Source organism: Hippopotamus amphibius, chromosome 4 (assembly GCF_030028045.1).
Source record: "Hippopotamus amphibius kiboko isolate mHipAmp2 chromosome 4, mHipAmp2.hap2, whole genome shotgun sequence".
Taxonomy (NCBI): domain Eukaryota; kingdom Metazoa; phylum Chordata; class Mammalia; order Artiodactyla; family Hippopotamidae; genus Hippopotamus; species Hippopotamus amphibius.
This window is the reverse complement of record NC_080189.1, coordinates 78248624-78265152: the sequence shown is the minus strand read 5'-3', so window position 1 is coordinate 78265152 and position 16529 is coordinate 78248624.

The window sequence follows — 16529 nt, the reverse complement described above, 5'->3', positions numbered from 1 at the left end:
CTTATGGAAGCCCCACACTTAAAATTTAAATCCAGGGACAGGCTGACAAAGTCTACGACAAAACACACAATCAAACACCAGTGTTTGCGAAGCCGTTGTGCAGCTCTGGGCATGGGGTGGGGGTGCAGCCCGCCCAGGGCTCTCCTTGCGGGGCATAGCCCTAGAGAGGCCCTCATGCTCTGTGAAACAACCCAGGCTGTCCTCAGGGGCCCAACCCCACAGCCTGGCCTCTTTTCTTTGTCTTTCACACACTTTCAAATGAAAAACATGCCAGGAAGGAACAGTAATATTAACATTTGCTGAAACCTTCCAATGAGTCAGGCTCTGAGCTGAGTGCACTACACAAGCTGCCTCGCATCCTCGGCACAGCTAGCAAAAGGGGCCAGCATCTGCTCATCTCCGAGATGCAGCCACATGCAGCCAGCACACAGCCTGGGGCCAGGACCCAAAGCCATGCACTCAAGGACTGCTGTCAGAAATTCTTGAGAGGCCGTCCGGCATCTTTCCCAAAACAGGATTGTAAGACATCATGGGCTCTTAACAAAAGTGATGCTGATTCTGCGAAGGTCCAGCCCTCAGGCCCTGCTGGATTGCATCCCCTCTCCCTCCGTCATGGCAGCCCGTCCAGTGGCCGTGAACCTGGACTCATGAGGGGGCCCATGACCCAATGGCTTCACCCTCTGTGTCCAGGCCCACGTGGGCACAGGTTGGGAAGGGTGCTGGAAGGTTCCGTGGCTGCAGTCTAACTCTCCAGGTGGCCACGTCCTGACATTGGCCTCTAGCAGACCTCCCCTCTGGCGGTGGGGTGTGTCCTCCATGGTGGGTGCAAACCCTTCCTTGGGAGCACTGGGCCTGCAGATTCCACACTTAGTCAGCCTGTAACCCCAAGAGGAGGCACTCCGATCTATGCGGTCCCCTCAACCCTCAAGGCTGCATGTCTAGGCGGACGTGGGTGGGGTTCAAGTCACAGGGGCAGAGGTCTGCTTCCCAGCCCCCCTGGAAACATCCCTAGGAGCTGGCACCATGTGCCAGGCCCCATCTGGGCATCCTTGGTTCTCCCTTATGCCTGGGACCCAAGCATTTTCTTATCTGCATTTGCTTTCCGAGGCCACAGATCTAGATGGCTTAGAGCTGGCTTTGAACTCAGGCACTGGCTCTGAGCCCACCTCCCCTCCCCAGCCCACTTGGCTGCCCAGCTCTTCCCAGAGCCCAGGCTGGATGTCCGTGCAAGCTGCCTTAAAGGCCCTGCTGAGCAGCCTAGGGATGGTGGGGTGCTGCCTGAGGAACCTCAAGAAGCCTCCTGTCCCCCCAGGTCTCAGAAGAACAAACAAAACACAGGCAGAATCTGCCCCTCACCCCTGCCCCCACAGCTGCACCCCAGCCTGCTCACCAGGAGGTCCCAGGACACAGCATCAAGGCTCATGGCTACACCCAAACACGGGGGGTGTGTCTCCTGCCTGAGTGACCCTTCCACGCTCCAGGCAGGGCCACTGCCACCATCTGACAGTGCCATGTCCCCCCAGGACCCCCGCTTCTGGTGCCCTGAGCCAGGGCTTTGCAGGAGGAGAGCCAGACTGCCCAGCGCTCTCTGGCTCTCCAGGGCACTCCTATCTTGGCTCTCCTGGGATTCTCAAGGCAGGTCTGGGGTTGGCAGGTTGGGGATCCACTTCCCCAGGAGTATGTGGCAACTGGCCCGGGGTCACCCACTGTGTGTACACAGCTGTCCAATGGCTGCAGCTGGCCACACGTAGGGCTCACACTGCCCTCCAGGGCACTGGGATGGGCCCTGGAGTCCACAGAGCATGCAGTGTTTACCCAGGGGCCCCATGCCCTGGCCCTCTGAGGCCCTCCTAGTGCTGTGCAGGGATGAGAAGCCCTCTCAGACCTTCCCGTCTCCTCCTCTGCCAAATGGAGGCACCACAGGATGTCCTGTCTTCTTTCCTGAGCCCTGGGGGCGGGGTCCCAAAGAACTGAGTGTGGCATAAAGGGGGTAGGTGTCCCCAGCCGAGCCCCACCAGCCCCCATCATCCCTGCCCAATCAGCTTGGCCCCTTCCACTTTGCTTCCAATCTGTACAGCCCATGGCCTTGTCCAGACCTGTGGCCTTAAGGACTGTCTGCATCCTGATGGCTGAGAACTAGGAGAGGTTTCGCAGACCGGGAAGGGGTGCGTTGGCCTGGGGAAATCTGCCTGGTCTCCGCGTGTAGGTGTGTCTGGTAGCCAAGGCGGGATGGGTACCAAGTAGCAGTTGGGTGGGTGGGGCCGGAGCTCAGGGAACAGCCTGGCACTGTTATCCCAGGAGCAAGTCCCCTAGAAGATGCTGTCCCTGGAGACCCCTCCTGGAGAGGCTGGACAGTAAGTGTCAGGAGGGGACAGCTGCCTCTTAGCTTCCGTACCTCCTTCCAAAGGGTCCAGCACCGCCCTGACCTCTGCTCTACCAAACCACTTGCCCTGCCTGCACAGGAAGAACCTGCCCCAGCCATGGCCCTGGGGACCACTGGCCCTAGCTTTGCGGTGACCCTTACCAGATTCAAAGCTCTCTGGGCCCGGCTGCTTATGCATCCCCTCAGTATCCCTCTGAAGGGCCAACAGGTAGATTTTGGGGGAGGTGGAGACAGATCTTTCTGCTGAGACACAGGGCTGGGGCTGCCCGGGAGTCCGAGGCCCACCTGTGCAGGTGCAGGCCACCTAGCCAGGGAGTTGCCCACGTAGGCTTCTGCAGAGATCATTCAGCAGGTGGCTGTTGAAATACTCTACCCGCTGCCACGGGGTCAGGCAGGGCCAAAAGGGCAGAGGAGGCCTACGTGGGGTCAGGGGTGACAAGGGCCACGGGGGCAAGGCTGTGAGGTGGTGCCCCATGTCTTCAGCCCCCTGGAGTGGGGATTGTTGCCCAGAGTTTCTGGGGAGGGGGCAGAACCAGTCTATATACCCTCCAGTCCTTGGACATGTCAGAGTGGGCCGTCATCACGCTGCCCAGGTCAGGAAAGCACATAGAAGAGCCGGGCAGACTGGGCGGGGGCTGCTGACAGCCTGGCCCCGTGCAGGATGAAGAATCTGGGCATGGTCTTGCACCATGGGTGTCCCTGGCCAGTTTTCACCTGGGGCCTGTACTGAGCTTGGAGAAGAAAGAGGCAGGCTCGTGGCAGGGAGGCCAGGCCCGAGGCCCTGAGAAAGGCAAACTCCTTGTGAAGCAGGGGTGTGGAGGGCAAGGGATCTCCTGGGCCTCGCTCCTCTCCTGAGCCCTTAAAGCCCTGATGTTTGGCCAATCAGGCTGCAGGATTGGTTGGGAGGTTGACCTCATTTGGGTCATTGAAAGCCAGACTCGGGCCCAGGGCAGAGGTGGGGCTTGGGGGTGGCGGTGAGGGTTGGTGGTAAGTGGGGAATGAGGATGGGGGCAGGAGGTGGGAGGGAGAGGGGCACGGGGAAGTGCCGGGGGCGGGGAAGTAGATGGAGGCGGGCACCACCCCAATGACCGGCCCCACCCCTACCCCAGGGCCATCCCTCCTCCTCCCCACCAGGTGGAAAATATTTGTTCTCGTCAGGGGTCTTCAACTGTAAACCACCAAAACCTGCCTCATAAGGTGGGGAAGATCATTCTTGGGGTTTGGGTCTGCAAAGTCCAGGCCATAGCTCACTATGAGAACCATCTCCCTTCCCCGCTCCCAGCTCCCTGCCTGGGAGTGAACTTGTCCTGCCTGGACCTTCCAGCAGCTGCCCAGCCCTGCTAAAATTAGGGAGAGCTCACAAGTGGGCTGGGCGGGGGCGTGCTGGCTTGACAGAATGCCAGGCTCTCCCACCAATGGCCAGTGTGGTCATCCCTAAGGAAGCCCTTGACATGATTGATCCCTTTCCCAAAATAGAGCAAAAAGAGCTTCACCAGATCCACAGGTGACAGGTCTGTGTACCACCAGACCCTGGCTCTGAGCCTCTGTTTGCACAGGTGGGGCAGGGCTCACCCCCGGGTTTGGAGTAGGGGGCTTTCTGGACCAGCCAGGCCAGGAAGCAGCTCTTGGTTCAGGCACATAGCACCTGAGAAGAGGATCAGAATCCTCTGGCTCTGTCCTCCTGGAGGTGGGAGAGGACAAGGGCTGGGCAGAGATCAATGGACCGCTTTCTGGTTTGCTTCCAGTGTCCTCTCTAGCTTGCACTTTGATCAGCAAGCATCCTTCCCCAGAGCCCTTTCCCGGGGCCGCCCCCTTGCATTCCCCAGCACTGTGAGGGCAAGAAGGAAGGAGTTCATCACCCCCACTTCCCCACATTGTTAACTCTCTAGAACCAGAACCATGCCTCATGCCAGCTCTCCTGTGCTCCCACCACAGGAGGTGTGCCCTGTCTCGCCACTTCCCTTTTAGGTGAGGGAGGGACACTAGAGGGTCAGCACTGGGCTGGAGCCAAGGATCCCTGTAGTAAAGGACAGACCTGTCCAGAGAAGAGGGGCCAGGAGAGGGAGGGCCCCCATCCTGAGGGATGCCCAGGCCATACATAGAGTCTTCAATATCTCAAGGGTTGTCCTGAGGAGGATGGATGAATGTGGTTTCTGTTTACACTTTCTAAACAAAACAAACCAAACCAAACCAGAGCTGCCCAACAATGGGCTAGGATGTCTCAGCAGAGAGTGAGCTCCTGACTTAATGGGGAGAGAGAGCTGTGGGGCACTGGAGAGAGCAGGACCAGAGGGACTTTTCTGTATGTCCCAGTCGGTACCCTCCTCCCTTGGTTGCTCAAGGAGTGGACTGACAAGAATGATTTAATTTTCTTTTTAATTTATCTCTAATCAATAATCTGACAAGCTCAGTGATGGATATTCCAGGTTATGCTTTCTAGGATCCAAAAATGAGACATAATTCACACACTCAACCTTGGGAAATCAGTTAAATAAATTATGCTACATTTATATGCAGTCATATAAAATAATAAGATTGATCTGCCTCTGCTGGCACAGAAAGACGTTCATGACATCCTGTTTAAAGAGCGTGTGGCGGCCATCCTCCAAGAGGGGCTCCAATGAGCCCCAGGTCTCGCATTCAAGCCCCTGTGCAGGCGGCACCCGCGCTGAATAGGTCTAGCCTGTGTAACTAATAAGCTAAAGCAGAAATGATGGCGTGGGACCTGTGAGGCTAGACCACCAAAGAAACTGAGGTTTCTGCTTTTCTCTCTGCTGGATTCTTCACTCTGGGGGAAGCCAGCACCAGGTGCTGGGGACACTCAGTTTCCATTAGGAGGTCCACTGAGAAAAACTGAGGCTGCCTGCCTGTGGGCATCTCCGACTTGCCTGGCAGGGGAGTGAGCCACCTGGGGAGAAGATCCAGTAGCCCCAGTCAGGCTTTTGGGTGATGCAGCCCCAGCCAATATCTTGAATACGACCTCAGGAGAGACACCAAAACAGAACACCCCCCCTCCCCCGCCCCAGATGAGCCACTCCTGGATTCCTGACCTACAGAAACAGTATAAGATAATAAAGGTTTGTTTCTTCAAGCCACTAAATTTGGAGGCAATTCTTTACATAGCAATAGATGATTAATACAGAGGAAAAACAGTTATAAAATATAGCACAATCTACCTCTGTCATATATATGTATATTATATGTAACATACTCATGGGAGGAAATACAGAAAATGGTAATAGTAGTTATCTTGATGATGAAAATATGAGTGACTTGATTTTCCTCTTTGCTCATCTGTATGTCCTACATTTTTCTGCAACGAATATGTATTGATGGAGTCGTATTTTAAAATCAAGTTAGAAAACAAAGAGTTTGGGCCTTATCTACTATTTTTGCACAGAGGCTCTGAGGCCCCAATTCTGAAGGATGGAGGCTCAGAGTTAACTGGGTCAAATTGCCAGACCCCTTATTCCAGTGGGAATGGAAGCGGGGCTGCCCCTACCCCACTGGCCTGACAGCCCTCAGTGCCAACTGGGCAGCAAAGGGGGCACTCCCTGACCTGCTGTAAAGGGGCCTGGAGGTCAGCATGGTGTTGCAAGTGTTTGCTTACAGCAGGGTTGACTGGAGACTGGCTGTGCCCTTGTATAAGGGCAGGCCGGGGGCCTGGTGGTAAGAGGGTGTCAGGCAATGTGGTCATGTCAGGGGCAGAGGCAAGGGGGAGAGGAGCCAAGAGACAGCAGAGTGGACTGGGGTCATGATAAGCACAGCTAGTGAGTAGCCAGTGGCTTCCACAAGCCGGATACTGGGCTAGATGCTCATGTGGATCACAGCTGGCCTGAAAGCTCAGGGCAGTCATTTTTCTAAAACTTATTTATTTATTTTATTTTTTACTTATTGGCTGTGTTGGGTCTTCAGTGCTGCGCTCGGGCTTCTTATTGAGGTGGCTTCTCTTGTTGCAGAGCACAGGCTCTAGGGGCACAGGCTTCAGTAGTTGTGGCGCACGGGCTTAGTTGCTCCACAGCATGTGGAATCTTCCTGGACCAGGGGTTTCATCCGTGTCCGCTGCATTGGCAGGTGGATTCTTAACCACCGCACCACCAGGGAAGGCCAACAGGGCAGTCATTTTAAATGTGGGGAAACTGAGGCCCAAGGGAGTTAAGGAACTTCCAAGATACCACAGCCATCAGTGACTTAGCCAGGATACACCCTCAGCTCAGCCTGACTCCAGATGTGCTGGCAGATTCGTCTTCCTGACTAGAAGGGGAGGCCTCCTTCAGGGACAAGCACATGCTGGGGGTCAGATAATAGCCTCTGGGGCTGCTTCCATGCTGGAGAAGTTCAGAGACCTCAGCTTCAGCTGGTGGGGGTGGGAGCAACAGCAGCCGCTGAGGTCTGCACTGCACGGTGCTCGCCTCTGACAGCAGGTGGGCCTGGAGGCCTGGGGCCAGGTGTCAGGGGTGAAGCCTAAAGGCTGGGGCCACAGGAGGCATGGGGCAGAGTGTGGGTGAGGAACAGGGAGTGTCCTGCACATTGGCTGGGGAAGGGAGGCAGGCTGCGGGATCATCTGGGACCCATGCAAGGGAGGCAGGATAACACAGGGGTGACAGGAGCGTGAGGTCTCCAGCCTGAGTCTGAAGACTGCAATTCACTGGCTGTAGAACTTGGACAAGTCCCTTCATTTCTGGGCTTCAGCTTCCTCATCCATAAAGCGGAGGTAACGATTTACCTACCTCAGAGGGCCATTGAGGAGATTCAATGGGATAATGCAGATAAGACTCTTGGCAATACAAGTTGTTCAGTAATTTGCAGCTGTTTTTTTTTTTTTTACTACCAAAGAATGTTTTAGCCCCTGGGTCAGAGTTTAAAACACAGGCCATCCAAAGCTCTAGATCTACAGCAGGTCTAAAGCCAAACTCCCATCCCGATGCCTGTTGATTATTTTAGAATGTTCTAAGGAAACAGACAGGTGGCGCTGCCTCTTTGATACCACTCCCGCAGTAAAGCAATAAAGCTTATTGTCTGAAAAGAGGATGACCTCACAGAAAATGGTGGAGTAGGGAGCTCTAGGGGTAAGTCCCTCCACCAATACAACAACTTTACTAGGAAAAAATGATCAAAATAAACCTGATTGGACACGTACAGCAACCAGGGGAGTGCTTGAGGAAAGGAGAGGTTGCTGATGGCTTTTGAGTGAGCAGTGGACACAAACCTGCTACCATCTCCATTCCCCACCATGGCCATGGGACTGATGCCCATGTGCCTTGGGCAGTCAGGACCTCGGACTGCGTATTTTGGTTGATCTGGTGGTTCCCTGAGGGCTCAGTACAGAGCTTGCCTTTGTTTCATCCTCCTCAGGCTGCAGCAGCCTCCCTGGTGGCATTTAGCAGGAGACTTAAAGAAACGTACATAATGGTTTAAATTTTGTTCTTTGATTTCTGTTTTTTGGATCCAGACATTTAAGGAATTCTCTGTCAGGTCACAGGCTGACTGCAGAGACAACAGAACAGAAACTTCAGTGAACATACACAACAAGAAATACAGATTTTGCAAAAAATAGTTTGGATAAGTCACTATACAAATGAATAACCGCAGTCCTCAACAAGCAACAAAACCAATCTTTACAGAAGGGGAGAATCCAACTTCCAGAGTTTCCACAATATAGTACTCACGAAAAAATTACAAAGCGTACAGAGAAACAGGAAAATATGACTCATTCACAGGAAAAAAAAATTCAGTAGAAACTATCCCTGAGGAAACCTGATGATTGGAATTACTAGTCAAACACATTAAATCAACATTGGAATTGCCAGTCCAAAAAGTTAAATTAAATATGCCCAATAAGCTAAGAAAACTATGGATAAGGGACTAAAAGAAATTAGAAGAACAACGTATGAAAAAATAGGGAATGACAATTTCCTAGAACTTATATTATAGAAACGAACCAAATAGAAGCTTTGGAGCTGAGAAGTACAATAGCTAAAATGAAAAAAAAAAAATTGCTAGAGGGCTTCAGCAGTAGAGGCAGAAAAAGTATTTGAAGAAATAATGGCTTAACAATTTCCCAAAGTATTTAAAGTATATTCCCAAAAGAATTGAAAACAGGGACTAAAAAAGATACTTGCAGGCTAATCTTCATAGTAGCATTATTCACTATAGCCAAAAGGTAGAAACAATCTAACTTTCTATCAACAGGTGAATGGATTTTTCAAAAGTAGTTTTACATACAATGGAATATTTTTCAGCCATGAAAAGGAATGAAGTTCTGACACACAACAACACAGGTGGACGTTGAAAGCATTATGCTAAGTGCAGTAAGCCAGACACACAAAAACAAATATTGTATGATTCTGCTTCCATAAAATATCAAAATAAGCGAATTCATAGAGACAGAAAGTAGAATAGCGGCTACCATGAGAATGGTGGGGAGGAATGGGGGTTACTGAGTTTTCTGACTAGGATGTTGGAAGGGTTTTGGGAAAAGTGATGATAGTTGCACAATATTGTGAACGTAATTAACATCACTGAATTGTACACTTAAAAAGTGGTTAAAACGGCTAATTTAATGTTTTATATATGTTACCACAATAAAAAGAGAGAGAGAATGACTAACAAGCTGGTTTATTTTTATAGTAAAAGCAAGTTTTTTTACTTCCCCAAATGGAGTCGCCCGTCAGTCACATTCGCACATTCATTCATTCTTTCAACCATGTTTACAGCAGGTGCCTTGCACGCTATATAGATGTGATATGGCTTATGAATAGGGTGAGGGAAGTCAACTGCTTCTGGATTCCTCCCAAACTGAGCATAAGCCTGAAGCAGGTTTTGAGAAGTCCCGTTCCGTCATTTCAGTAAACAAAGGGACTCGCCCCCGTGGCAAAGATTAATTCTCACTCTGATCTGCTGTTTCAGATGCCACTAAGAGGGGAATAGGGACTAAGAAGAAAGAAAGAAAGTCAATATAAAAACCATGTCTAGGAGAGAGATTTGGTTGTAGTTACCGTCACCGTTTGTCTGTGAGCAAACAGTTGCCGTGCCCTAAGTTTCTGAGAAATTGTATTGCTAATCTCCCCATGAACTTGGCCTGTTCAAGTCACAAGATAACCCTTGGGACCCCAAACTTCATCAGAAGCCAGTAGGCTGTGAAATGGTGTTACATCATGGAAGATGGTGGTTAAAGACGAATTCCCCAAAGGGTGGGCCCTGGGGCCACACAGTCTCCTTCAGAGGGCAGAACTAGAGTCCTGTCTGGAGGAACATGTCCCTACCAGGGCAAGGTCTTTCCAGTCCCTGCCTGGTGAGATTTCATCATCACTATGGATGTGACTTCTTTGTTTTCCATTCTTCCCCTTTCCCAGTAGGAAATTCAATCTGCTCACTCCCTTGGTCCTGGAGGGAGGAAGGATGGATGGTGACTCATCTTTCATTCCCAGCCCATGCGAGGACCGTGCTCAGCATTACTTGCACCTGGTGGAGATGCCTGTGCCTCCCGCTGGATACAGGGACTGCATGGGATCTTGGCTCATTGCTTTTGGGGAGGGATGAACGTGCATTCTATGTGCAAGAAGAAAGGAGCCCATGGACTGTGGCAGAGATTGCCAGCTGTGGGCCAAAATCCATGTCCCCTTTGTCCACTGTGATAACCATGCCAGGGGCATGACTGGCCAGCTGTTCTGTATTCTCAGCCTCTCTTGCTGTGAGATGTACCACCTTGTGTGAGCCTACCATTTCCGGGTCCAGGCTTTCAAGCAGAGAGTGGATTTTCTATGTTTTTTCTTACTTGACTGTGGGCTTCATCATGCAGATGATGAGGAAACTTTAGGAGGCGGTGGAGTCATGAAATGTAAGATGCTTGGATTCCTAGATTATTATGTAAAGAATACAACCTCTCAGCCAGCTCACACCCATATTATCATATGAGCAAGAAATACAGTTCTGCTCTGCAGACCCATTTCCTGTTTTGGTGTTGGTTACAGCAATTAAGACTGCCCTAATTAATACTCAGAATGATAGCAGCAATGACTAAAAGTAGACCTTGAGAGGGGATTGAATCACCCGTTTATTTAACATTATTGAGCACCTAATTTGTGCTCAGTCTGAGGTTATGAAAATGACTAGCTTTTAGTTCTCAAGGAGCTTATAACCTAGCAGAAGAGGTCAGCGAGTAACAAAGGCAAACTGATACTGGCAGAGCTGCAGAGTCTGGGGAACATGGAAGAGTCTGATGGGGTTTTCTGGAGAACAGGGTTTCTCAAGACTCCTTCCTGGACTCTCCTGGTGGCATAGTGGTTAAGAATCCACCTGCCAATGCAGGGGACATGGGTTCAATCCCTGGTCCGGGAAGATCCCACATGCCGTGGAGCAACTAAGCCTGTGCGCCACAACTACCGAGCCTGTGCTCTAGAGCCCAGGAGCCACAGCTACTGAAGCCTAGAGCTCATGCTCTGCAACAAAGAGTAGCTCCTGCTCACCGCAACTAGAGAAAGCCCACATACAGCAATCAAGACCCAATGTAGCCAAAAAAAAAAAAAAGACTCCTTCCTGCAGCCCTTGATGCAAGGGTGGAAAGTGGCCAGCAGAGAAGAACATTCCAGATAGAGGGATCAGCTGGACAAAGTCAGAGGCGTTTGGAGAAACCCAGATATTGATAGTGGCTTGAACTAACACACACAGAGGGCACACCCAGGCAATTAGGCTGTTGTAAATGGCATTTGGGCCAAAATCTGAGTCGGGTTACAGATCCATTTCTAAATGCATAACCATGAGTACACCGCATATAAAAAGTATGGGTAATAGCCAAAGCAATACTCAAAGGAACATTTACACCCTTAAATGTACTTGCAAAAATATAAATGAAAAATCAATGAGCAAAGCATTCCTCTCAAGGTCTTAAAAAACCTCAACACAGAGAAGATAAAGTAAACCTAAGAATGAAGGAATCAGTAATGATAAAATCAGAAAAACTGTACAGAAAACACACAATTTAAAACAATAGCAAATTTGATTAAGAAATCCCAAACCCAGATCTTTAAAAAGACCAATAAAATAGCAAATACTTGGTCATCTAATCAAGGATAAAAGAAGACACCAAGAAATAACTTCAGGGATAAGAGAAGGACAAAATCACAGAAAGAGAGGAGCTTGAAATGTCTTATGAAAGTTATATGTAAGACTTGCTATAATAAATTTTTAAAATCTAGAGAAAAGGAATGATTTTCCAAATAATATGAATTATCAAAATTGGCTCAGGAAGACAAGAAAAACCTGACCAGATGGATAAAAAGAGAAAAAATGTTAACAGATGTCAAAAACATTCCCTTAACAAGAATACCAGGTTTTGCTAGTATTTTTGTTTTTTGTTTTTGTTTGTTTGTTTATTTGTTTTAATACAGCTGTGGAAATATCCAGTGCAAGGCCTGGCCCATAAAAAATCTTAATAAATGCTTATTTAATGAGATGATAGGTAGATAAGACTTGTTTGGCAGGCAGGGACCATATGTGAGGGGCCCAAAGCTGGGGCTGTGTGTTCAACTGAGTCCTGCAGACAATGGAAGGCCAAATGGTTTATGACAGCAGAGGGACAGGAAGGAAGGAGATGAGGTGGCAGAAGTGGGATGGATGGGGCTGGGAGAATAATAATAATGATGATGATGATGATGATGATGATGTTTGTATGCACTGTGCCAGGCACAGTCATCAAGACACAGAAAGGCAAGTTACTTACCCTTATCACCCTGCAAATACAAGGTTCAAACTCAGGCATTCTGTCTCCAGTGGCTCTTAGTCACTGAGCTATCCCACCCGTGGAGGAGCTGGAGGGAGGGGCTGGGATGTCATCACAGGAAGGCTGCGGTGATGGGTGAGGGCTGTTGCCCAGGGATCGGCAGTGGGAGAGGGGGGCTGTGAACCCAGTTCATAGAAACATGTTTTCAGGTTCCTGATAGGATCCCTGTAGCTTTACTCTTACCTCTTTGCAAACCATGTCTGATAAAATGCCTTGTGTCCAGAACACATAAAGAAGTCTTACAACGCTGTATGAAGACAATAACCCAATTTTTAAACCTCACACAGAATGCCCAATAAGCATATGAAAATATGTACATCATTAGTCACCCAGTGAGATGCCAATCAAAACCACAATGTTCTACCATTGTATGCCCACTGGAATGACTAAAAGTTAAAAGATGGACAAAAGCAAGTGCTGGGAAGGACATGTAGTAACTGGAGTCCTCAAACATTAGGAATGAAAGTGGTACAGCCCACTCTGGAAAGCAGTTTCATGGTTTCTCCTAAGGTTAAACATACCCTCCCAGATATTTATCCCCCCAAATAAAGACAAAAGTCTACACGAAGGCCCGTAATTGAATATTCTCAGCAGCTTCATTCATTGTAGCCAAACCTGGAAACCCCCCAGGTGTCTACTAGCTGGTGAATGAATAAATGGACAAATAGCACATCCCTGTGGTGGATCACAGCTCAGCGGCAGAGAGGTAAGGACCGGCGGACGGCTGATATGTGCACAGCATGATGTGAAGTCAAAGAAGATGGACACAAAAGACAGACTGCATTCTTAGTGATTCCATTTACATAAAAAAGGCAAAACCAAAGGGACAGAAAACAGACCAATGGTTTCCAGGGTCTGGGAGTGGAGGAGGTGATTGACACCAAGAGGCGAGACAGAGGGAATCTGTTGGGTGATGGGAAGATTCTCTATCTTGATGGTGATGGCAGTTACGTAACTGTGCACATTTCACAAGACTCATCAAACTTAAAAAGGTGAACTTTATTACATGCATTTTATATCATCATTAAAAAAAAGAAAGGTAGTAGATGAAGTTGAAGAGAGTCAGGGACCCAAATTAGAGGTGGAAAGACACCTGGGCCCCTGCAGAGAGCTGCTGCCTTCCTCAAGCTTCCCTCTGCAGCATCTTCTCCCCTGGAGGAGCCAGGATCCTGGAAGTCATTGTTCCAGCTACCTCGTGGCACTTGGAGCAGGAGGTGGGAGCGCGTGGACACGTGCTACCTACCTGCCTTCAGACATGTGATTCATGCCTGTACAACTTCAGTTTCTGTGCTTATAAACAAGGCCTGAGACTTGGCCTTGGCCAGGTGGGTGGCCTGCTCCTGGGCTCTGCCCTGGGCATGCATGCTTCTGGGGTGGGGACAGATATTGTTTCTTGCCACCCACAACCGGTTCCCCTCCTTTCTTACTCACGGAGACTCTATTTTGTTTGGGGATTAGGTGGCAACACACCCAGCACTGGGGGATGGAGCTGCCTGGCCTAACCCCTACCATCTTCTAGAGAAGCCAGCAGGGAGGCACCTGGGGAAGATGTGGCAGGGGAAGCCGCACCCCCTCAGGCATTTGGAACATCACTGGGTGTGTTGGTACCCCCTGTGCTGTGGCTGCACCTTGCAGCCGTGAAGGGGAAGCCGAGACACCCAGCAGAGCCGACTCAGCGCCTGATGTCAGGCTGTCACTGTACTGAGCTGAGAACCACTTCTGGGCTATTTACTGTGTGGGATTCTGAGCTCTGTCAGTGAACTCAGTGTTAGTTGTGCATCTGGTACAGCCTAAAGGACCCTAACTGCCACAGTGGGGACTAACAAGTCATTAGGCTCTGCTGGATGTGAGAGCCCACAGAGGGGGAAGCGAGGGCCGGCAGGGCACACATCAGTAATTACCCTCAACAGCGTGGCTCAGGAAAGCCCCAGGAGGTGAGGCAGGAGCTGGACTTACTCCCTTCAAGGTGATGGAAACCCAGCGCTGGGCTGGAAAATGGTTAACAACTGGCTGTCCAGGGGAAAAGACCCGAATGGAGGAGCTGAGCAGAGGTCACCTCCAGCCCCCACCCCCCTACCTCCCTGGGATGTGATCCTTTGACCCACCTGGGCCACCTCCTGGAGGCTGTGGTTCTGGCAGGGGCCATGTGACAACAGCACGGCATTGGGGGGCCCTGCCACACGTTCCCCCATCGCCCTGGCCCCACCACCTACAGACAGAGTGAGGGCCACGTCTAAAAGGATGGAGGAGGGGACTCTACTTAATGCACTGTGGTGACCTAGATGGGAGGGAAGTCCAAAAGGGAGGGGGTACCTGTATATGTACGGCTGATTCATTTTCCTGTGCAGTACAAGCTAACACAACGTTGTAAAGCAGCTATACTCCACTAAAAATTAATTTAAATAATTAAAAAAAAAAAAAAGGAGAGAAACACCCTGCTCTACCCTCTGACCTGCTCCAGGGTTAACAGTGCCACTGGTCAAGCCAGGTCTGCTGCTGCTCCCCACGTGGATTCCCTGGGTGGTTGAACAACACTCATGACATTTACAGCCAATTTGAAAACACATTGGAGAATTAATCTACACCAGTGAGAGCCTACATTCCTCAATTTAAATGAAAAACAAATTACGCCCAACCGAAAACTCCACCTAATTCTCCAAATATCACTAAAACTCTCCTATATAGCAATCCACCAATGATTTTTGCATAATATGAAGCATTCAGAACATCAACTACCTAATGATTTAACTCTTAGAGAATTCAACAATGGCCCTCTTTGTATGAAGTATGCAGCGGTCCTGTTCACGGCACAAGCTATCACGTTATAGATGCTGTTGGTACCTGCCGTGATCCCTTTCTCTGGGCACTGCACTTGCTCCCCAGCTGCTCCAGCTGGCTGCCAGCAATTCACAGCTGGACTCTTCTCCTAAGACTTGTCTTCAATCTACAAAGTCACCCCTCCCAGAAATACTGGAAGGTTATGTGCCTTTAGGATTGGCAGAGAAAATATTGTATGTCGTGCAATATTTGGGACATATATTAAAAATTTATTTGTTATTTATCTGAAATTCAAATGTAACTGGGCATTCTGAATTTTTATTTGCTGCAACTGGCAACCTGAGCCCTCCCACCAGGGGCCCCAGCCAATAACTGCCCAGTACAGGGGTGCAGAGGCTGCTCGGCCTCAGGAGGGACGACTCACAATGCCGTTCATGCTATAGAGCTCCCCGTGGGATCAGACTGGGGCTTGACTTCTGCTGAATCTGGATCTGCCTCCTGACCTTATCTGCCTCTTGAATCTTACCCCGACCCCCACGCACCTGGCCTCACCGGAACACACACTCTCACAAATGACAGGCACCAGAAGCCTTGTCGCAGACCTTCTGGGACCTTCCTCCTAGGACCCAAGACAGTTAGTGACAGGCTGGTCTTAGAAATCAGGTGGGGCTCTGGAGGTGGATCGTTTGCAGTGGGATTGACAAGAAGAGCTTCACTGGTGGTAGAAGCAGTACTGGTGGCTGCAGTGGCAGCTTGTCACTGATTCCCTGTGGGGGGCAGGGTGCTGATGGAAGGGCACTGCCCATGGGATGTCTGGCACCAAGTCTTCTGGAGGAGATATCAGCCCTAAGGACTGTGCAGCTGAGTGGCTGTTGATAAGTGTCGTGATGCACTGAAAAGAGAAAATGCCAGGCTTGGATCACTTAATTTAAAATAAAGTGTGAGAGGAAGAGGGTCTCCCAGGCAATATTTGTCTCCTGCACCCAGAGGCCAACAGAGCTGGAGACCAGAGGTAGGACTTAATTGTAATAGGCCCGCAGAACTTCAGAGAGGACAAGCCTGCCCAGTGAGGGAGGAGTGTGGACGGTAGTGTGCTGGCCAGTGATTAACAACTGGCTCTCAGGAATGACGGAGTCCCTGGTTGGTAGCATATTTTGACTTTGATGGTGTAAGTCCTCCCTCCATGGCCAATTTCAAGCTGCCAACATGGCATCACTGAAGGAGGAGTTGGAAAGAGAGGCATGTGATTGGCTTTCCGAGTGTGCGCAGATAAGCCTGAGAATTTTGAATTCCCAGACTCTCATGCAGTCTCTGGGCTTACGGGGTAGCCTTGTTGTGAGAAGGAGGCCTTGTCTCCCTTGATGACGATGCAGAAGTCTCAAACAGATAATGCATGTCCTCCTCAGGACCTGTCTCTGCCTCTCCCCCTGACCAAAACAACTATGGTCAAATCTCAGCATCGCCCAATTGGGGAAGGGTTGGACCTGCTGAGGGAGGAAGAGAATGATATTCTGAGGTTGCTGCCCTGGCTACCGTGTCCTGGCAGGAAGTGAGAGACCTGATCTGTACGTGCTGAACCAAGGCAGG